General features: G+C 34.5%; 2 protein-coding genes across 2 annotated transcripts in view; both read left to right on the forward strand.

Moving 5' to 3' along the window:
- DSEL (dermatan sulfate epimerase like) overlaps positions 1-23,704 on the forward strand; it is a 33,614-nt gene extending 9,910 nt beyond the window's left edge. The window contains exon 2 of the mRNA XM_063637368.1: positions 609-23,704. The gene's annotated coding sequence lies outside the window, so the exon portion shown is untranslated. The remainder of the gene's footprint in view (positions 1-608) is intronic.
- The window catches only part of LOC129492061 (WW domain-binding protein 11), a 40,451-nt gene that overhangs the window by 11,918 nt on the left and 4,407 nt on the right, over positions 1-24,126 (forward strand). The gene's annotated exons all lie outside the window — the stretch shown is intronic.

Genomic DNA, 24,126 nt, shown 5'->3' on the forward strand with positions numbered 1-24,126 from the left:
ATTACCACCCAAGGAGAAGCCCCAAGAAGTGGTACCTGTTCTATAGTAGACATGGCTTATTTATTTCTGAGACAGCATGGTTATGAGGAAAAAGAAGAAACTTCTTGCAAGTTACTTGAGGTATACGTCACTGAAGTGATGCACAGGGTTAGCACATTGAAGTGCTTTTTTTTTCTTTTTAATAGAAGGGAGTATAACACTACTTCCAGAGGTAAGGTTCCCTAACATTCTAACATATCAATTAACTAGGGAGAATTATGATAGGTAAATTTGAGTAGAGATCTAGGTTTTGAGTATATACTTCTCACAGCACGTCCCATCAATCTTCTAAGAGAGATTCTGGGTTATCCATAAGTGCAAATAGAATAAAACCATTGAAACTCAACTCTTGCAATTCCCACTCACTCAACGACCCCAAGTTTGGTCTGTAATTTGAATATCAAGGAATGCGCTGGAAAGAGAGAGAGAAAAAAGAAAAAAAAGGCCTGAGTGTGGTCTGACTGGCCTGTGTGTAGACCATTGTTGGTAATGGCAGTAAGATGGACAACTCAGTGTATTTGATTCAGGCTCCATCAGGCTTTTCTTTTCCTTCTCTCCCCCTCTCTAAGAACCTCCAGATCCAAAGTGCCAGGCACAGCTCTCAATCCTGGGAATGCAATGGTGAATCAAGTATACATGGACCTTACCTCCATGAAGCTGACAGTTTAGAGGGAACTAAAAAGAAACATTCTTTTTCCACTTTTCACAAATTTCCCAGCATAAAGGAGCCTACACCAAGTAGAAGCAAATGCTGTGAATTCTGTGACTATAACAGTTGATCAAATATATTCAAATAGAGTTTGTTTTAGGGAAAAGACAACAATATGTTGTTCTTTTCCCTGTCTTCTAAATAATGACAGAAGAAAGGAAACAAAGGAGGGAGGAAAGGAGTGAAATGGGAAGAAAGGAGAAACCCTAAATCTGAACACAGAAAATAAAGTACTCGAGGAGAATCATTTCAATAACAATGGTGTGTTAATTGTATCAACTATTTAAAAGACTGAAATATTAGGGAAGATGATACTTGGTAGAACAGAAAGATAAATTATAATCTAAGCCGATACTGTTTCACAGTACATGGCAATTGCTCTTTCTATTACACTATTTCTTTAAGCGATTTCTGTATTGCTGACTCTTGAATGTAATTTTTCTTTCAACTGTATTAACACTGGTGTTGAATTTCACCTAGTGTCTGAGGTTTTCAAATGTCCTAGATAAGCCAGTGTCCTCTCATATATTGTGTTTTGCTCTATGTCTGACCTCAGGATACATACATTATTCTTTATGGTTTAAAGAAGGAAATATTCATGGTCATGCAACATCTTTAATGCTCCTTGTTTCTCTTTTTGGAAGTCAATTTGGCTCCTATTACTGTCACTTTTCTCATTTGCTAAATGGGAAACATAAACTTTTCAATCCTTGCATTAAAATCTGACACCCCTCAATGAACAATAAGTTTATTTTTACCTTGTTCATTGCATGATGCAAATAATGCTCCAAACCCCTGTACTATACTGAAATATTAATGCCAAGTTTTATTGATTTTTGTTTGTTGTTTGTTTTTTGTTTGTTTGTTTTAATGATATGTTCATTCCTTCACTCTGTTCCAAAAGATTACTTTTTCTCTGGATTTGTTTACATTGCTTGCAACTTTAAAATATGGTTATTTTAACTTTGTGGACCATTTTAATTTGATGCTTTAATGCAATATTTCACTTAACATTGAAGGGAGATTTATATGTATAAAAACACAATACAACCAAGAAATGATGAAATTGCTTTGAGGGGACACACATTAAAATATAAGTTCATACAAAGGATATAGCTAATAAAAGTTAACTCCACATAAACAAAACAGAAGGTTTTTACTGTTATTTTTAAACATTAATCTGAGCACCCTGGCTAATTCAATGCTAACTGGAGCACAACATGCTTACAGTTGGCTTATGTACACCAACTAACTTCTGATTATCTCTCTAGATTTACCGAAGTAAACTGAAATGTACACATATCCAGTTGTTATTTTGACTTTTTCCTAACAGTAATTATAAAACTAAAATATCCTATTGTTGAACACATGAATAAAAAGATACATGCTTGTATACACACACACAAACTTAAAATTTCGTTACCTTAAGAGGCATAAGGTTTTCTCTGTACAAGCAGCAGGTTGTACTGGTGGGTTTTTCACAAGCTTTGTTTTTACCTTTCCCCCATTTCCATCCTTAATTTGAAGGGGGACATTACCATTGAAAATGTAGTAGACACAACAAGTTTATATTTAATAATGATCTTTGGAATTAGAAATAAGAACAAATCCCCTAGTCAGTGTCTACTAGTTCTGAGGTCTTATGCAAGTTTCTTAATGTTAAATCTTCATTTTTCTATCAGTAAACTCCCTCAAAGTTGGCGCAAGGATTTTCAAAAAGTATGTAAATTAATTATAGTAATTATTTCCTCTTTGTGACCATCTCCAATATTCTTGTCTTACTTATGAAAGACAGAGAGGCAGCAGAGGTATATTTACTCTTATTCTCTTACAGTATATGCCCAAAGAGAAAAACCAATATAAAATGTGATGCATCTGTTTTTAAGTGAGAAAATATTAAAAATATTTTCAAATAATTTGGGCATATATAGTTAAGATATGTAGATATCTATACTAATCAGGCACATATTTTAATACTGTATTAATTGAGTTACACAAACTTGTAAAATAAAAATTACACAATATTATTTAGAAATGATTAATATGATTTAGAAATACTGCTTTTTTAAGCTTCATATTTCAGTAAACAGATTTTATTCAGCCTTTCACTTCACCTTCAATATCTTCATTTCCAGAGCCGCATTTTGTCTTTTTCCAAAGTATATTTGTTTCTGAGATTTATTGAGATATAAACATTTCTGAATTCAAGTTTGATGCTGTCATTCAGTTTTATTCCATGTCACAAGAGCTTTTTTTTTTTTTTTTTTTTTTGGAGACAGAGTCCTGTTCTGTCACCCAGGCTAGAGTGCAGTGGCGCAATATCAGCTCACTGCAACCTCCACCTCCCGGGTTCAAGCGATTCTTGCGCCTCAGCCTCTGGAGTAGCTGGGATTATAGGCGCCCACCACCACATTGAGCTGATTTTTTTGTATTTTTAGTAGAGATGGGGTTTTGCCATGTTGGCCAGGCTGGTCTTGAACTCCTGACTTCAGGTAATCCGCCCCGTCATCCTCCCAAAGTGCTGGGATTATAGGCATGAGCCACCCTGCCTGGCCACAGGTGCCATTTGCATAACATTAAGCATAACTGCGTTCATACCTTCATTTGATAGGCATATATTTGTGATTGTCTACATTATTGTATTTTTTCCATTTCAATTTTTTCCACTTAAGTATATGTAAACTCAGCTTGTTTTAGAACATTACATTTACTCCACTGACTGTGATAGAATAAATGGAAACCAGTTGGAGGAAGTGTATTCAAATTACATATAAATGTATATGTATATATTGCCTTAACACCCTACGTAACAGAGGATTATATCAATATAAAACTATTAAATGTACCTAGAATGAACTTTTCTGTTAATTCACAGGCTATTCACACATTTTTTGGGTAGCGGTAAAATTCTACAGTACCTCATCTTTTGGTTGGTGCTTTGTAGGTTTGGATGCTTTCTTTTTCATGGCTTGTACGTTGGGACTAAGGAGCAAATTCCAGAGCCTCCAGTCAGAAACTCAACCTTTCAGTAAGGAGAGTGGGAGAGTGTGCACCTCTGAAGTAGGACTGAGTCTCATAGTACTATGCTAGTGGGGCACATACCCTCAATAGAGAGTCAGCCCTTGTGTGCGATTGTTTATTATTGGATATTGCTGCCACATCCTTGCATTAGTTGTCTCTAGGCAGTTATATCCCACTATTGTGTTGATTCTTTTATATACGAGCTTTATTGCCCCTGTCTGTTGAACTGTAGGTATTTGGATATGCAAAATATATTGCACTAATATGTTGACAATGAAAAAATGCATTGACCCTAGCTGGGAATTTGGAAGCCCTCCCCTATGATATTGATATGTTTTTGTGGCCAGAACTGGGATTCAGATTTAGAATTCATATACTCACACATTCTACAAAATGTTGTGAAACATATGTAATATGAAAGTAATAAAGTGGACATGAGTGTACACACCAACCACTGTAAGAAATATGCAGTTAATATTAGTAGTTAAGCCCTCCATCTGACCTCCCATTTTCACATTGTCTGCTCCCACCAACCATCTCAGAGGTAACTTCTGTCCTGGATTTTGTGTTTATCATTTCCTTGTTCTTTATAGCTCCACCATATATGGCACTATCTTCATCAACATACTGTATGATTTTGCATGTTTGTAAATTTTATTTTAATACTAACTGTATTAGTCAGGTTTCTCCAGAGGGACAGAACCAATAAGATAAGGTTGTTAGGGAGAATTGTTTTATAGGATTACAAGGGGAAGTTCCAGAGTAGGTCATCTGCCAGCTGGGTAAAGAGAAGCTGGTAGCATTGCTCAGTCCAATTCCAAAAGCCTCGAAACCAGGGAAGCCAACAGTGAAGCACTCAGTCTGAGACTGAAGGCCCGAGAATCCCTGACATGCTGCTCGTTCAAGTCCAAATGCTAAAGAACCTGGAGTCTGATGTCCAAGGTCAGGAGGAGAGGAAGCCAAGTATGTGGCACAGCAGGGAAAGAAAGAGAGCAAGCCAACTCAGCAAGCAACCTGTCTATCCCAGTTCTTCTGCCTGCTTTGTTCTAGCCTTGCTGGCAGCCTATTAGATGGTGTCCACCCCCACATTGAAGGTGGGTTCTCCTCTCCCAGCCCACTGCCTCAAATGCCATTCTCTGCCAGCACCCCCACAGACACACCCAGGAACAATGCTTCATCAGCCATCTAGGAATCCCTCAGTCTAGTCAGGTTGACACCCAATACTAACCATCACAGTAACACATTGTACCATTAGTATCCAACTTGCTTTTATTTTTTGCTCAAAATTTTGTCTAATACATGTGATGTTTGTAGGTGGAGATCACTTATTTTCACCATGGTAGTGATTCATTATATGAATATGCTATTGTAGGAACATGCCATACCTTATTTATCTTTTAGCTGCTTGGTAGATTTTAAGGATATTTCTAATTTTTGCAAATTCAAGTAATTTTTTGTTAAAATTCTTAAGTATGTTCCATAATGTACACGTGCAGGAATTTAGTTTTTTGTTGGTTTGTTTGTACTAAGAACCTTCCCTCCCACTCAATCTTCCTTTTTAGCATATATATCTAGAGCTGAAAGGTTCTGGATTAATATGATATGTACATCCTCAACTATTATAGACAATGCCAAATTATTTTTCAGATTGTTTGTATAAATTATCACTCTAATATAGGAGAGTTTCTATGCTGGATTTTCTTCTGCACTTGACATTTACAGAATTTTTAATATTTCCCTGTCTGGTGGGATAAAAGAATGTCACATTATGGTTTTCATTTACATTTCTCTGACTAGTAATGACTTAGAACTTATACACACAAGTGTGTGTGCACATGTACACATATACCCACCCACCCATCCAAACTCACACACCCACCCAAACTCACACATATAGCCTTTATTTTTGTCATGTGTGTTTCTTTTCTGGAGTGAAATTGGAGTCATTTCTTTTACCCCTTTTTCTATTCAGTTTTTATTGACTCACTGAAGTTTACTATGTATTATGAATACTAATCCTGTTTTGATTATATGTATTGTGAATAACTTTTTGGCTTATGTTTTCTTGATTTTTGTATAGTGACCATTGTGATAGCTTTAGATACACAGGTGTTCTTAATTTGAAAGTAATCAAATATGTCGGTGTTTTCTTTTATTATGTGCACTGTTTTTGCATCTTACTAAAATTTTTTCCCAAGATGTTGGCCCTGAAAATGTTCTATGTTTTCTCCTAAGCATTTTTTAAAATTATTTATTGCTGCCTAACAATATTACCAGAAACCTAGTGGCTTGAAACAACATGCATTGATTATCCCACAGTTTCTGTAGGTCAGGAATCGACCATGACTTAGTTGGGTACTCTGCTTTAGGGTCTTTCTCAAAGCAGCAATTAAGTTGCTGGCTAGGGCTGCAATCTCATCTGAGACTCAACTGGGGAGGCATATGCTTCCAAGCTCGCATGATTGTTGGCAGGATTTCGTACCTTGTAGATTGTTGGACCTAAAGCTTCAAAACTTTTCTGGTTGTTGCCTGGGGTCCACCTTTAGTAGCTTCCATGTGGACCTCTCTGTATAGCAGCTTGCTTCATTAAAGCCAGGAAGACAGTCAATAGAGAAACTCTGCCAACAATGTAGCATAAATTATGAAAGTGACACCCATCATAGTTGCTGCATTCTCATGGTTGAAAGCACATCAGAGGTCCCATCCATACTCAGAGAGAAGGGGCTACACAAAGGCATAAGTACCAGGAGATGGGGATAATTTGGGGGTCATGTTACAGTCCATCTGCCACAGATTTTGTCTTTCATATGTAAGTATTTAATCTACTTTATATTAATTGTTGTCTCTATTCTGACTTTTTTTTGTATGAATAACCTATTGTCGTAAACTAAAAAGATTGAATAATCGTGTTTTTTGTTTGTTTTATTTTTTTGCCCGCTAACCTTCAGTGCCGTCTCTACCAAATATTAAGTTTCTATATTTTGTAGGAGGCTACTTTAGGCTTTCTCTTCTATTCCACTGGAAAATTTGATTACATCAATGACAATACCACACTGTCTTTATTACTACAGTCTTATTGTTAGCCTTGAAATCTGGCAAGATGAGTCTTTATTTTCTTTCTCATTGTTGTCTTGGATTTTCTTAAGCCTTTGTTCTTACACATGCATTTTGGAATTAGTTTGCACATTTACTCAAAACAAAGAACAATGCATTTTAATTGTAAATGCATTGTATCAGTTTTGGGAGAGTTGACATCTTTACATGAATTAGTCCCTATTCATGGGCATGGTATGCATCTCCTCTTATTTAATACTTGGTAGTCCTTTGGTAGATTTAAGTCAGAGCACTTTATATATTGTTATTACTGTGGATTATATTTATTGTCAATTATATGTTCTAACTCTTCCTAGTATACAGAAAATGCAGTTTATTTTTGTGTATTTATAGTGTATCAGGGACCTTATTAAATCGTCTTATTAATTCAACAATTTGCCTGTAAACTTTCTGGAGATATTTATGTATATGGTTTGGTAACATGTAATTACTATGAATTATATTTTCTTTCTAATTTTATAACTTTTTAATATTCTTACTGCATTTGTTAGGACCCCCTGTGAAATACTGAATAGATATGGTAATACCTGTAATGGGTATTGTGCTATTTATAAAGTTAATGGAGTGCTTCTAATATTTCACTACTTTCCAAATGGACATTGTGTATATTTCATAGGTTCACCTTATCAGGACGTGATATTCCCTTCTATTCCTAGTTTGATAAGTGACATCTTATCATGAATGCATGATGAAATTTATTGAATGTTTTTCCTCCATCTTATGAAGATTCTCATGTGTTTCTTGCCTTTATCTGTTAATGTAATGCATTTTGTGAAAATCTTTTCTTATTTGAGATTAAATCCAACTTGGTTTGCTATGATAAAATGAGCCTGGGAATGATTCATTATATTTGTATAGTTTGCTGAATTTTCTTTGTTAATAATTAGTTTAAGATGTTTACATCAACAATTGTAATTGTGATTTGCCTGTAATCATCTTTTCTCATATTGTAGTTGCCTAATTTTGAAGTCAACATGATACTTGTCACATAAAATAAGTTGGAAATCTTTCATTTTTATGTTCTTTAGAAGAGTTTGCATAAGATTGAAATGATTTAATACTAGAATATTCATTAGAACCTATCTGTAAAGCCATCTGACCATTGTATTTTCTTTGTGGGAAGCTTTTTAACAATGTGTAAAGTTGTATTTTGTGCTTATAGGCTTATTCTATTTAGCTCATATAGTTATTTTGTAAGTCTATTTTGGCAAGTTGTAGTTTTAAGAATTTGTCTTTTTGGTCTTACTCTGTTACGTAGGCTGCATTGTGTGGCGTGACCTTGACCGCCTGGGCACAAGCAATCTCCCACCTCACCTCCCAAATAACTAGAACTACTGCACACCACCGCACCTGGCAATTTTTTTTTTTTTTTTTTTTTTTTTTTTTTTTTTTTTTTTGAGACTTAGTTCATTCTTGTTGCCCCGGCTGGAGTGCAATGGCACAATCTCGGCTCACCGTAACCTCCACCTCCCGGATTCAAGCACTTCTCCTGCCTCAGCCTCCCGAGTAGCTGGGATTACAGGCATGCAGCACCATGCCCAGCTAATTTTGTATTTTTAGTAGAGACAGGGTGTCTCCATATTGGTCAGGCTAGTCTCAAACTCCCGACCTCAGGTGATCCGCCCACCTCGGCCTCCCAAAGTGCTGGGATTACAGGCGTGAGCCATGGCGCCTGGCCTGTGTTTTGTTTGTTTTTTTTTTTAATTATTTTTGTAGAGATGGGGTCTTACTCTATTGCCCAGTCTGTGTCCTTTTCTTTTTCACATTTATTGACCTAAGTTTACTCAAAATGCATATTCTGTTGCCTCTCTGTTCACCCCCTACATATTTTTTTCTATGCTTAATATTGAGCATGTGTGCTTTATTTCCTTTTATTACTTAATTGGAGTTTCCCTTTTATAATATAAGTCTTTTCGAAGATTAACTTTTAGTTTTACTTTGTTTCTAACTTCTATTTTATGTACATTTGCTGTTGCATTAACTTTGGCTTCTGATTTTACCTATTTCCTTCATTCTATTTTATTTTTTCTAATTTGCTTTCGATGTTGTATTTTGTGTCTTCTTTAATTAGATATATGATCCATTTTTTTTTTTTTTTTTTTTGTCAGTGTCCTGCCAAAACCCACCAGGAATGAGCTGGATTTATTGCTTCTTTTAGTGAGAGAGATTTAAGAAGTGTGGCTTTTCTCTGGATTAGCTACTCTCAGGAAGTGGAAGTAGTTCTATGATTGGGTATCTGAATAAATCTTATCTAAAAGGAGACATGAATACAGAGAGGCTAAAGCTGTAATTGATGAAAAAGTAGCCATTGCTTATATTAACCGGGAGACAGGAATGTGCACTATTTTGTGGTTTAGAAAATGTTTATACTTTTTCTGTATTCAAACATGATTATGGAGTAGTGTTGTTTTTGTCTTGATCACTGAGGTGACAGAGTGGCTTTGTTCTGTGAAATGTTCATGTTCAACAAGAGGATATTGGGTCTGGCTGATGGTGACAGGCCAGCTCCTCAATGTCAGGAGGTAATTTTTTTTCATTCTCATTTTTAAATTATTATTATTTTTTACTATACTAATTTAAGGCTATTAATTTATTTTTTAAACCATATTGCTTATATTCCACACATTTTGATATGTAGTTTATTCATTAACCCTTCTAAATGTTTTCTTACTTCCAGTGAAACTCATGGTTGAGTTATTCTTAACTTTATATAGTACTATTTATCTCATTTATCTCTTGTTATTACTTTTTATCTTCAGTATGTTGGAATTTTGTTTAGTATTAGTTTGAGATGTAATTTTTCGTTTTGATACTACCAAACATTTTGTGGCCTGATGTTTTTAACATACATACTGTATATAGAAGATAGCTGGATTTTACTGACGTTCTAACAATCATTGTCTTTTATTGGAGTGTTTATATCCATGTGATTATTGATATGCATGGATTTATTTATAATTAGTATGTACTTTCTGTCTATACCTCGTTTAACTATTAATATATTCCTTTTCAACTTCTGTTCTGAATTATTTTGAGATGATTAATGCCTCCCTTCCTTTTACTAAAAGCAATGCATCCTATTTCTATTATTTCAGGGCTTATTAAAGAAAAATGAAAAGTGATTATTACTCTTTTATACAACCAGTATTTGTATATTTATTCATATGTTTATGTTTTTCTTTCTGTACCATCATACTGCTCAAGCCTTTATTCTGTGCTCATTTTTTCTACCTTAAGTGCATCTTTAATATTTTCTCAATTTTTATTTGCCTAAAATGTCTTTTTATGACATTCATTCTTGCAACATAAGTTGGCTGTACATACAGTCCTAGGTTTACAGCATTTTGAATATATTATTCTACTTACCTCTTTTTACTACTTCTATTTTCTCAATGAAATAGGAAGCAGAATCAATAGATGAGAAAAAAGATGGGGAAAGAAGTTTTGGAGGCTGGATAAGAGAAAAGGAGATATAAAAATAGTCATCTAGAAGAGTGAAAGAGTAAAGGATATGGAGAGGGGAAATTTTGTACCATTGCTAGACAGCTCTAATGGCCTTCTTGAAAGTAATGGCTGTTCACTTTATGTAAGAAGCCTTTACCCCAGCTCTGTTCAGCTGCACACATGCAAGTGTAGAAAAAAATGGGAAGCTAGATTAGCCAGATTATGTTTTCCCCAGGAGTGAGTGAGATGACAGAAGAAAAAAAAATAAGAGATAAGATTGCTTGCAAGGGACTGATTATGGAGGGTAAAGTGGCTATGAGAATATGAGGCTTAGGAAACACTGTAAAAGGGATTTTAAATCTGGCATCCAAGATTGTTGGAATTGAGGTACTAGCTGGTAAGATAAACTAAATAAACTAGTTTTTGTCATTTTCAAAATTGCCTCATGAGCAAAGAAGGCTAGTAGAGCTGAAATCATCATTGCTGCATTCCAGGAAGCTGGAAGGAAGGAGAGAAGAGCAACATCCCAGATGATGTTCTCTTCTGAAAAGAGCCTTTTAATCAACAACTTCCACTTTCTTGAGGTATAATTATGTAGAAAAGAAGAATTTCTGGAATTACTTGAGATTTTAAAAACATCAAAGCAGAGACCTCCACAGATTCAGATTTCCATGGCCTGGGGGGAGGGTAAAATGGGTAACCAGCATCTGCATTTTTTAAATGCTCACCCTCCAGGGGATTCTACTGTGTAGTGCAGGGAAATCCACTGCATTAGGCAGATAATAGTACAATCAATTACAGTTGTTTCTTGTTTTCTGCAGTAATTGTGTCATATAACATTGTTGCAAACACTGAATTAGTGAACAATACCCTATTGCTCCTGGGGAAATACAGGGTTAGGGTCCTGGAAGCCTTTGGTCACTAAATTTTTATCAGTCAATAACCTTGGTTCATGAATGTTTCTGTTTAAAGACACCTTATATAATAAATATTGCTGATTGGCTTTTGACATTGAACTCACAGCCAACAGCACTGTAACTCATACCTGAATGAAGCTTATCTAACACTTGTATTTTCTTTGTAAGGCATATCATAGGCTTCTTTAGTCTAGGAACACTATTAGCCCTGCAACACTACACTTTGGGGCCAATTTAAACAGCAAACTCACCAGCAAAAATCACACAAAAAAGTGTGAAAAACGTGACATTAAATAAGCCCTGAAAAGTGCACTTGCTTATAGCATGAAAGTGGAAACAAACAGGCAAAGCACTACCTTGTTCAACCTCGGTTGGGAATGTGCTCTCTCTCCAGGTAACTTAAATTTTTTGCCGCTCTGCATGTATCTGCAAATGACCATTGACAGTGATTATTGATTTTTGAGGTAACATACATTTTAGCAAGAAGTCAAACTTACAAATGCAAATCTGCACATAAGGAGGATCAACTGTTTCTGAAGTTCTTTCCTTTCCATATGTAGCTCTGGTTTTTCAGAGATCTCTGCTTGAACAACAGCTCCTACAGTTCCATTTCTGTGCACTTGTGCCCCCTCTGTCCCACTTTAACAAGAATTGTTCTTTTTCAACCATTTGCAAAAAGTTCTGTTTTAATCTTACCCTTGCGCTCATTTTCAGCACTTTTTAAAGTGATATTCTTTGTTCTCATTACAATACAGTATTGTGGAAGGAGAAAAATTAGGAAAGTCCTTTTTTGTATTAAAAAATAGGTATGTTTTGAAGAATGTCTTTAAAAATACAGAGAAATATGAGGGGCACCACAAAGCCCTCTCTGAGAAATATCTACTAGCATTTTTCTTAATGTTCTTTCACTTTTAGGTTTAGAAAGGTACATTAATAGATAAAGTGATCGAATTGAGATTAAAAGTATAATCTACTTTTCAATAATAAGGTAAATGTAGATCCAATAATTCTTCTCACACAACTGTTGAGCTAATTGCTAATTTATTTAGATATGTTTCAAGTTTATTCTTAACAATAGCTTTCTAAAGTACCTTATAGTATGTCCAATTCAATAATTAATGGGTGAAACATACACATTAAGAACTAATCTTATTTTTCTCACATACCCTAAAATATATTTCAGTGGATTTATGGCATAAATGTAATCACAGACATTTCAGATTACTATGAGGAAATAATTGCTTGTACAATATCGAGGGTAAAAGAGGTAGAACTAACTAATCATTAGACCAAAGCCAGGAACCACGTAAGAAAATATTGAAACGTTTACATACATATTTTTATATCTTCTCTATATCCAAAAAACAAAAACAATAATAGTAACGGCATTAAAAAAGAGCACCAAATTAGAAAACACGACTGTACTATAAACTGGTAAAGATTTAATATTTTTAATATAGAAAAGGGTTTATAAATCTTTAAGTAAAAAAGAAAATGTTCAACCTAAAAAGAGAGAAATCAAAGTGATAAAATATGTTTAAAACAATCTGTTTTACCAGTTCAGGTATGCATACTGTTACTTATCTTCCATTTTATCATTGTTTCTACTTAAGGTCTTCCTCATGCTACTAAATAAATGGGGGAGAAAGACATACAGGAAAAAAAAAGTCTAAAATTTCTTGGAATTTAATCAAAAGTTTTCAGGACTAATTCCAAACACAAAATGAAAAACAATCTAAAATCCCATGTGGCCAAAACTTTCACTGCTTCTCACTGGTATAAAGTATCACTATAGAGGACTGGTTCTGCTTACCTAAACAAATGGCAATTGTGTGTGAGGGCCAAAATTGCATGCTTATACCACTTTGTGCAGTTGACATTGGTGGCTCATGCCAAAAGGCCAGTTCATTTTAGTTCATCTTTTTGCTTAATTTGTTGTTTTTTAAAAGGACAACCTACTGGATCACTGTTACTAGATCTAGAAGAGCTGCCTACATTAGGTATATATTACACAGAAATCAGCCATCATCCCGCACCCCTAACCCCTTAAAAACCATTAGGAACTTCTATTGAACTTAAATTACCAGCCTAAAATTTCCTTTCAAGATAATTTTATTTCGGTGTTTTCTTCTTCTTTCCTGCACACTGAATTGCTTTGGCATCATGCTTTCCAGCTTTCAAGGCCTCTCTACATTCAACTTTTGAAAAAAAAAAAAAGGTGAGGGGGGGATTGGTTAAAAGTCACTTCAGTTTCAAAAATGTCCTGGTCCCCTTCAGTGATCAGTCATCATCACAGTGACCAGTTTGGCATCACAAGCCATAGGTGAAAGATTCATTTTTCTCAACCCTCAAAACATTTCTTGTCTCAAACCAAGAGGCACCAACTTATGTTAAAACTAAGGTTACATTAAAGCTGTGTTTCTTTTGTTTGTTTCTTGCTTTAGACAGTAGGGGAGAAGTAACATGGCCAGAGAATAGCTAGACCTAGCCCCTGACCAAACTAAAAGTCAGAAATAAGCACTTAACGCCAAACTTAGAAAAAGCACTGTCGTTTGTTTCTATGTTTGTTTTTAAGGTATTAGGAATGAAAAAGTGTAGTATATCCAAATGTAGGTTATCAGCTATTGTCACTCTTGATTTCATAGTCTATGTTTTGGATAGAATTATCCTACTATCCTAGCTTTCCATTTAGGATGATGGCAATGACCATGAAAATGATGGGAGTGAATATTCTTCAAGTACACTCTGTTTACTTCCGAGTGTTCTGTTTCAGATGCTTTTAAGAAGGGCACATTGTGACAGACTACACATGGCTAGCGCTGACCACTCTTAGCCTCTCACAATCTCTATTTTCTTCAGGAGCTAAAGCAGGCCCACATGTCTAGTTCCTTGAATAGTTCACCAGGAGAGGGACATTCTTTCTCATTGTGATATTTACTTTAAATCTGGCTCAGTAGAAGTGATCATGTTTAGGATTTGGATTTCAAAACCCTAAGAAAGTTTCCTTAACTTTCCAATAGATTTGCCTGAGGTCGTATAGTGAGGAACCAAGAAAAACTCCAAAGATAGTTATTTCACAAGGCATTCATTGTTTTCTTCATTTTACACTTCCATTTACCTCTAAATTAAAAGGTAAAAGAGAGGAAGAATAAAATGGATGCATTCTCAGTCAGCTTCTGGCTTGTTAGTAAATCGGCCTCATTAGAAAATCCAAGCGCTTTATAGTCAGAAATAGAAATAGTATTAGGAAATCATTAGTATATAGCTGATGGGTTAAACCAGTACTGGAATGCTATCACTCAAGAATAGGTAGCATGGAACAAATTATAACTAAGGTATAAATTCTGGGAATACTAATATTTAAGGGGAAGTCAGAAGTTTAAAAAGATGACTGAGGAGAAGCAATGCTTTAATTGCATCCTGTAAGTTTTGATATATTTTCACTGTTCAGATTATTTTCTATTTATTATTATTATTTTTATGCATGCTTTAAATTTATCACTCAATTTCCAGATACATGGGGATTAGTAGTTATGTTTATTTGGTAGCACTGTTATAAAATGTTGTGTGTTATTTTAATACTTGGAGATTTTTTGAAACTCACTTTATGGTTCTGCATATGGTCAATAATTGGAAATGATTTATGTGTCCTTGAAAACAAAGTGTATTCTGAAATGTTTGGGCATAGTGTTTTCTATATGTCCATTAATAAGTCACATTGTTTAAATTGTGTAAGTCATCAACAACACGTGTGGGTGTGCACACACACTTTTTTCTAACTCTGAGAGATGCTTTAAAATCTAAGATGGCTTTGTTTCCTAGTTTTATCCATTTTTGTTCTATGTATATTTCTGCTATTAAATTTACTTCTCTCATTCATATAGGCTAAATACCTATGAGTAGAATGTCAGGGTTGTGTGTTATATGTGTGTTGGATTTTTAACATTCATCTATATAAATTTTAACCTAAAAGCGCACGTGACGGTGTTGTTAATTCAAAGTGGATCTTATCGTATATGTCACTGTAAGTAATAAGTGTGCTCCTCCCTTTGCCTTAGTCCTTACCCTTCAAACAAATTGATAAGAAGTAGGCTAATTGTCCTATACAAGTAGCTGGACAGCTCAATAGCTAGGAATAAAGAAAAAAATAATTTTTCTCTGCTTATAAAGGGGGAGGAGGCAGCTGTATCCCACGCGTCCTGAAAGGGACTCCTTACTCCAGCCTTTCAGCATGAATATATGTGAAATCTCTCTCACAGCCAGCTAGCCTCTTGTGACCCAGTTTTTATGGAGATGTGTCCAAGTTCCTGGAGCCGATTCGCTTTTGATATGTAAATACCTAGGAAAGTAGCTGCTATTATATTTTCTTGTACCTTGGAGTCTTAACCCGGAACCTAATACAACTGTAACCATTTTACATAGAAGTTTGAATATCTCATTGGTCAGAACAATTAAGAAAACAAATGGCTACAGATCTAATTGAGATCTCTAATGGTTTGTGAAAATATTTCTAGGAAGCGAGGGCTTTTCACAGAAACAGTGAAAACTCTAGGCAAGTTTTATTTCCGTCTATGTAGTATGTTTAACTTCTTAAGAAACTGAAAAGCAGTTTTCAAAAGTTTTTATACCATTTTACATTTCAACCAGCAGTGTATGAGAATTCTAGTTTCTTCAAATCCTTCCTGGTAATTGATGGCAATCATACTTTGTGAATACAGGAATTTTCACATTAAATTTTTTTTTAGGTACTAACTTGGCTTTACCTCACAAATTTTTATATATCTCATTTTTATTTCATTCAATTGAATATATATTTGTATCTACCTTATATTATTCAACCATAGGATATGTACAACTGCGTGTTGTTTTAAAACATTTAGAGTTTTCTCTTCTATCCTTCTATTAATTTTTTAGTTTATCGTGGTTAAGAAGATGCTTTGTGTGATTTCAATTACTGAGCATTCTTTGATGCCCAGAATATGGTCCATAAATGTACCATACCATGATAAATGTACACAAGCACTTAGAAAGAATGAATATACTGATATTTTTATGTGTAGCACTTTATAATTTTCATTTAGGCCAAGCCAGGTGACAATGTGTATATCATTATTAATTTTCCTTCAACTTGGAGATTTTCTTTAAAATTTCTGTAGTACAGGTCTGCTGACAAAACATTATTTCCCTCTCACACAAATAGACACACTCTCTAAGAAGCATTTAGAATGCATATACTGATATTTTTATGTGTAGCACTTTATAATTTTACATTAGGTCAAGCTAGCTGACAATGTGTATATCATTATTAATTTTCCTTCAACTAGAAGATTTTCTTTAAAATTTCTGTAGTACAGATCTGCTGACAAGACATTATTTCCCTATCACACTAATAGACACACACTCTCATTGGAAAATATTTTCATTTTGCTTTAAATTTCTGAAAGATATTTTCACTGACAATGGAAATCTTAGGTTGAAAATATTCTAAACTTTTGAAATATTATTACACTGTCTTCTGGTTTTTATTGTTTTTGATGAAAGTCAGCAGACATTAATATTATTGCTCCCATGTACCTAAAGTGTTCTTTTTCTATTTCTACTTTGAAGACTTTCTTTTAAGGTTTGAATCAACGATTTATGATGTGTCTAGGTGTGATTTTCTTTGTATTTATTCTGCTGTTGTCAGAACCCCCAAATTTGGGTTTGAATATCCAGTGCGGAGTAAGCCAAACAATAACACATGAGTGGATAGGAACAGAGAAAGGTTTATTTGATTTGGCCAAAGCGTGAGAGTGGGAGAGGCAAACTCTGAAGTCCGACCTGCTTTTGAACATAACTGGGTGATTTTATGAATAAGGAAGGTGTGTGCGAGATGAGAACTTTCCGTGATCAAAGCTGTTTGCCTCCCTCCTCAGATAGAACTTCTAGATGCCATCAAAGAGCTCTGTATGACCTAAGGATTATTGTTCTTTAAAAGAAAAAACAAGTTTATTAACCTTTCGGGCAACCCCCGGGTGGTTAGAATATGAAGTTAATCAATTATTAGTGACTACCGTGTACTGAAATAACTACATGCAAGCAATCATGCATGGGGGAAGAAAAGGACAAAGAAAAGTTAAACACCGTATGATTTTTATAATATAGGATCAGTTACACTAATTAAAATTGATGATCTTCTTAAATGTGTAAACTTTATGCCTTTCATCAACTTGGGGAAATTTTTGTCCATTAATTCTTCAAATATATTTCTGCTCCATATTTTCCCTCCTTTTCTTCTAGAATGGTATTTATATGATGTTTAACCTTTTGTTTTAGAAGGTTAACATGGCTAAACACAAACTGCAAACCGAGTCCCCTATTGTTGACAGCAATTGAGATATGTTTTCAGATCTTTTAGCTTTATAAGTAGTGCTTGGAATCAGTTGCATGCAAGTGTAATTCCTGAATCTGCCAGAGATTGACTCAGGGTTTATGTGCAGAATTTGGTGCTGCCCTTCTATGGTTTTCTTTTTTCTATGCTTCCCCCCTTTTTAAATTTTGTAACTTCAGTGGTAGTCCTGACATCTGTCTTCTCATTCTTTAAAAGAGTAAGATTACAGGTTTGTAACTATTTTAGCTGCTCCATGTTAAGCCAGCTTGCTGAGAAGCCCACAAAAGTTTTCAAAGATAAAATATTTCTTGAGTCGGATGATGAGGAAACACTCTCTGTGTGTTGATTTTCCATTTTTGTATGTGTGTATATTAATTTGTATATCTTTATACAAAGGAATTCTCAATTTATTAGACAATAGTAGATAACAGACAATCTTCAAGAAGAAAGAACTTTTGTCATCAACTAGTCTGGGTATGCAGAAAATTATACCTAGATAACATAAGTGACCTTTCTTATTGGCACATTGTTAATGACAAAATTAGTATGGGAAAACCTCCTGAAAGTTACTCTAAAGCCTACTATTAAACAAAAAGACATGAATATCTTAAATGGTCTTCGATTTATTTTATATTACATTATTTTATTTTAGACAATAATTTTGTGTTTAAAGTTTAGATGTTTCTTGAACATAAGAGCTTAGTACTGCAACGTGATAGGCATTCATTATGAATTGGAATATTGGAAATCTATAATTTATAGTCAGACGTAGAAAAAGAAGTTGACTATTCTGTCAAAATTTATTCTCACTAGTAACAAACTCGAAAAAATGTTTCTTTATCATTATTTCTCAAGTTTCTTGAAACGACAGGGTTGTCTTACTAGCAGTGCCCCCTGGATATTATCAGTTTTTCATTTGACTGCACTTCTGTGATACTTCAATAACCTTGAAATAAAACTCAGATCCCAAGATACGCTTCTTACCAACCTCTTCCAAACAGAGAAAACCTGCAGATAAAAGAAAATAAAAACTCCCAAAGACGGTTTGGAAGGCTTTTGATATGCTAATGTAACTATTCCCAGCTTTTAGAGACCATTCAGCATAGAGACTCATACCCATTCAAACAGACTCCAGTTAAACAAGCATACTTGAAATGACTGTCACTATCAGTAAAGAACTGGGACACTTAATGTAAAAGAGGAGGATGGATCCCAGTTCTCATCAACTTTGCCCTTGTTTTCTAGTTATTTTTTATCTTTCATAGAAATATAAAAGTAATCCTCAAACTGAGTAACAGAGGCTTCATGATGTGTGCATTTGCTTCTCGGCATAGGTCATTATTGATTGAATCATATTTTGTTTGAATTGTCCATATAGATAAAGCTTGGTTACTTGATATTGGTGATTTTGATATCCCTTATGGTCATTGAAACAATCACTTTTATAAGGCATGGTAGTTATGCGATTTACTTTTCAGATAGTGATACAAGAGACTGTTAAAACCAGATTGACCTTTTGCAACAAGTGGCAAAAATATTCATTTTTTTCTTAATGAAATAAATTGATTTTATACTAAAAGTTAAGAATTTTTGGAAAAATGAATATTTGAGAAAGCATTAGGGTAAACCTTTCCTAGTTAGAAGTATCTAATTACTTTGGAAACTTGTCCTCAACGTGGGTATAGGATAAGGCTTTCTAATTTTGACAAAATTTACATGCTTGGGTTTCACTCCTGGTAAGGGACAAGTTAGCTTCCATCGGATCAGCTTCTCACAGATAGTAGCTATAAACTCTAGAGAAAACACAAAAATGAACAACTACGGGAAGTCACTGGGGAATGATCAAAAGTTAGCAGAAACTGGCAAGTAAACCACCAGTGGTAAAAGGGAATGGCGGGAGTGATTTTCTCATTTTCGTCGCTTCTAGCCTGAGGCCAGCCCTTGTCTGCACCACACATGGAAGCAAAAATAATACATAAAAATAAAAAAAAAAAAATAAATCTTCACTGGGAAGTGAAAGAGGAAACAGGAAAAGGAGAGTACCAGGGATTAGAGGCACAAATTACCTGCATTTACTCTGCCTGTCAGGCTGACCACAAATGCTGAAGACACAGTCTTAGCAGGCAACATAAAAATAGAATAACTGAACTAAGATTTGGCCTGCTACTTAAGACCATAATTGCAATTTGAGAAAAACCCAATAAAAGAAAATCTGGACACATTTGACTGCATAAAACTTTAAGAGGAGAGTAATTGAATAGGGAAAAAACACTAAAACAAAGTCAAGAGACAAATGGAAAATGGAAGAATATATACCACTGTATAACTGATAAAGGACTGATACCTTAATAATAGGAAACTCATAATTATGAGACAAAAAGTCACAAAAGGCTCATGACAATGGATTAAAAAAACAAAGACAATCTACCAAAAACATATGTAAAACCTCTTTGAGCATATAGAAAGATGTTTAGCCTCTCTGATAATCAAAAGATGCACATAAAAGCCATCATATTATCAGAATGGCAAAAATTAAGATGCATAATAATACACTCTGCTAACAAGAGTATATAATATACTCTGCTTGCAAGAGTATGTAGAAACAATAGCTTTCTTACATATCTAGTAGGAATGCAAACTGGTAAAATCCTTAATGAGGGAATTTGGAAATATTTCAAAAACAAAAAAAAACAAAACACACAAAAAAACTAGATATATGTTAACCTTTTCATCTACAGTCCAAATTCTAGGAATTTACTCTGAAGATCCAACTCATTCAGTACAACAGTATATATATATTTTATAAACATTTCATACATTGATGTTTTATTTAATATCAAATATTTCCTAAATATTTTCTATATTATTTAAAAATAAAATCGAACAAATAGCTATGCATAAATTTGAGGACAGACTTAAGTGAAGGACAATAGCCCTCAAAAATAAACTTCTAGTTGTGATTCTGTCTTCTCTTTATAACATGAGTAGCATTTATTTTTTTTCAGCAGAATGATCACACTATGAATTATTTCCTATTGAGAAATTTCTTTTTCCTAAAACTTCATTTGAACACCATTGTTTCTACATACTTCTCTTTGTTTTCATGCAACTCTTCTTTAGAGGCAATGTGGACTTTAGATCTCTGGGAAAGGGCATACTGGAGGATTTCACTGGCCTTTGTGACAGATAAGTGTTGTCAGAATATTTGGTGGCTGTGTGTCAGGGACTTGGGCCTCTCTGTTACGCAATTGTGTCACTCTGAGGCTCTCTACTTGAGGGAATATTTGTTTCCATTTTTAATCAACCTGGAACAAGGTGAATCCTGCCTCTCAAAGGGTTGTAGAAAATACTTCCCAGGTCTGTTGAGCCATGGAGTGCCTCTGAAGATGTCTGCACATTCCTTAAGCAGCTGGCTCTGAGGAAGGTCTCAGCTTTAAGACACTGAGGCTGGTTTCCCTTTCTTTTCCCACAAACCTTCAGTATAGTCTTAAAGTTCTGTCCAGGGTACCATTGTGCTTTGAGGAACGAAGGGGGACCTGCCCGTGTTCCAGGTGGAGTAGTCGTGTGCTCTGCCTGAAGATGAAGCAGGGGCATCTCAGTGGTCAGCATGTGACAGTGTCCCTAGCACAGCAGCAATCCCTAAAGTGGTCAGCAGCGGATGCAGCACTGAGGCAGTCAGGTGAAGACGCAGGCTAGGAAGGGGGTGAGGGATGAGTAAGGAGAACATATGAAACCACCATCAGGAATTTGAGGAATTTACTGGAACTAATTTAGGGCACTTTGGCCACCATATCCAAATAAAGCCAATAATATGGATATTAAAATGGAGTGCAATATTACTGTCATTTTCATTTTAGAAATGTGGAAATGGAGGCATCAGGCACATTACTTAGAGTTGCCTACTACATACTCCAAATTTCTTTAAAACCTCATTGTAAGATGAAGTAAATGTCATACACTATACCATAATATAGACAGCTGCATTTTAATAGTAAGCTATTATGATTAATATGAACATGGTCATAAAACAATTTCTCCTCAAACATTTTTAGTTAAACTTGAGAAGCTGAAAAATGAAGGCTGCTTCTTGTGTGGCTTTCTATGCTGCCTGCTTCCCTTTCAAACATAGACTCAAACTGCTGCCTACCTACTTGGAAAGTGTTTAGTGTAGTTTTGTTTTGTTTCTTCAAAGAAAAGGGAAGGCGAAAGGAAAAGAGAAAAAGGAAAGAAATCCAGAGAAAAGAATGGGGGGACTTAGCTTCTCAGGGGTAAAGACAGACAGGCTTCAATCCCAACATCAGGGAGAGTAGGGGAAACCAACTTGGCCCAGAGCTGTCACTCTCACTCTCCTCTTGCTTGAACAACTGCCAATACCCAGAGTCAGCCTGTCCTGTTGCCCAGTGAGCTTCATGCTTGCAGAGAAATACCCACATCTGTGCCAAAAACCTTTTGCCCAGCTCTGACACTTCCGCTTTGAATCCCATGGCTCTTCTTGATTGTACCACTGAAGGTCCAGGACACAAAAAGCCCTCAGGTCATTTGATTTAGGATTTGAACATTGGAGAGATGATCATGATCAGTAGAAAAATTCTTTATACTTGATAAAGGCAGAAATAAAAATCCAGTTTGAAATTGACTTTTGAGCCTGAAGAATAATGGGAAACTTCACCCATGTTAACTAGTCTTTTGCAAACAAAGTGTCTTTCTGTGTTAGAATTTTCAAGAGCCTAATTCTGCTAATCATAATGTATTTGCACATGCAATTAAAATTTCCAAATTTTTCTTTTAAAGGAACTACTCCGAAAAGCTTTTCTTTTCTTTGAAAGTATACCACTGAGTTTTGTAAAGTACCAGACTTTTGCTTGAGTTCCATAAAATGTTGCCTGAGCTTCTACACAGCATGACAGATTTTCCCTGGATTTTGTGTCTATTGAGTTAGTTATCACTCCTAGCTTACTGCCATCTACAAATCTTAAAAAACATGCCCTTTATCTCTCTTCCTCCTGGTTATTAATTAAAATTTTAACAAGACAGGGCTAAGAGCCAACCCACTATAGGGCTTTATTAAAGACTACTGTACTTTGCAGTTTGATGTTTATTAACATTCTTTGGGCACCTAACTACAATATAACTCAATTTTCTGTGAAAAACTATTAATAATCCTATTTTTTCCTTGTCTTTAATATGAGATAAATTTTATAGCACTGTTTCTCAAACCATCTGTTGTGAGGGGCAGTTTTGCTTTTTAATTTCCAATTGTCAGAGAGCTATGCTTTTGTAAAATACAATTAAAAACAAACTTAAAAATAAAATTATTAGAAAAATGAAATAAAAGAAATGAAATAAGAATAATTTTATTATTAGATTTAATAGATCAAATATTATTTCAATACTCACATCAAATGTGCAATAAGACAGGGTTGCAAAAAATGCAAGCTTTTTTATTAAAATCATTTATATAGGTAATTTATATAAAAATAATATTACAGTTGCAACTTTCTGTTGTTTCTCAACTATGACCAAACAGAGGTTACAAGTGAAGTAGCAATCCCAAGACTAAACTGCTATATGTGCATTTTGAATCAATCATGTGTATGTCAGTGAAGGTTTTAATGTGATAAATTTGCATTTTGGTTGTTAATTTATATAATTTAAGTTGGATAAATGACAATGCCAGTCATAGGGGATAATGTTGATCCTAAATGTTAGTGTGTTGATTTCATAACACTCAATGGAGAAGCCAGTCTCAGAGAGGCATGGTGCTAGACTGGAAGAAAATAATTTGAAATAATTACAGTAAGCTGATGGAATTCACTTTTATCTATTTTTATAAAGCAAGTGATTTTGTGTTTTTAAAATTTATCTTCAATTCTCCATCAGTAGCTACTTTTAATCATTAACCTTATAAATATTTCAATTACATTTTAATAGAAAGAATGGATTTCATGTTTCTTCTGGTGTGGATCTTTGATAATAAAATAAAATTCAAAATATTCTGTTAAATTTGGAGGTGTCTGGTGATAATTTTTCACAGATGTATAATATCAAGATCCCATTGAAGTGTGTGTGTGTGTGTGTGTGTGTGTGTGTGTCTGTCTTCCAGGCATAAAGGTATTAAAATAATTTACTAAAGACATTAGACTTGCTGTTTATTTTATGTATTTTTAAGTTAGGATCAAATCAGTTTCTTATATTACAAAAATTTCTTGCTGAATGGTTTATTCAGTAATTCAAACATTGTCAATAAAACTTATTTTAAAACTAGAATATGTACTGCATTTCAGCATGCCATAAGAGTTGTTTATGATGAACTTCCATATTAAAACATAATGAGAATAATATAGGAAGAATAGTACATATTAGTGTTTATGTAGTATCAAAGTTTTACAGTGTCACCAAATTGTTTAGTTCAACCGATTTTATTTTTTCATTCATAGTAAGTGTTTCTGATGAGTGAAGCAGTCTGGTGATTAACAATCTGATATGATACAAACTTCTTCATCTGTGTAACA

Source organism: Symphalangus syndactylus, chromosome 1 (genome assembly GCF_028878055.3).
Source record: "Symphalangus syndactylus isolate Jambi chromosome 1, NHGRI_mSymSyn1-v2.1_pri, whole genome shotgun sequence".
NCBI classification, from domain to species: Eukaryota; Metazoa; Chordata; class Mammalia; order Primates; family Hylobatidae; genus Symphalangus; species Symphalangus syndactylus.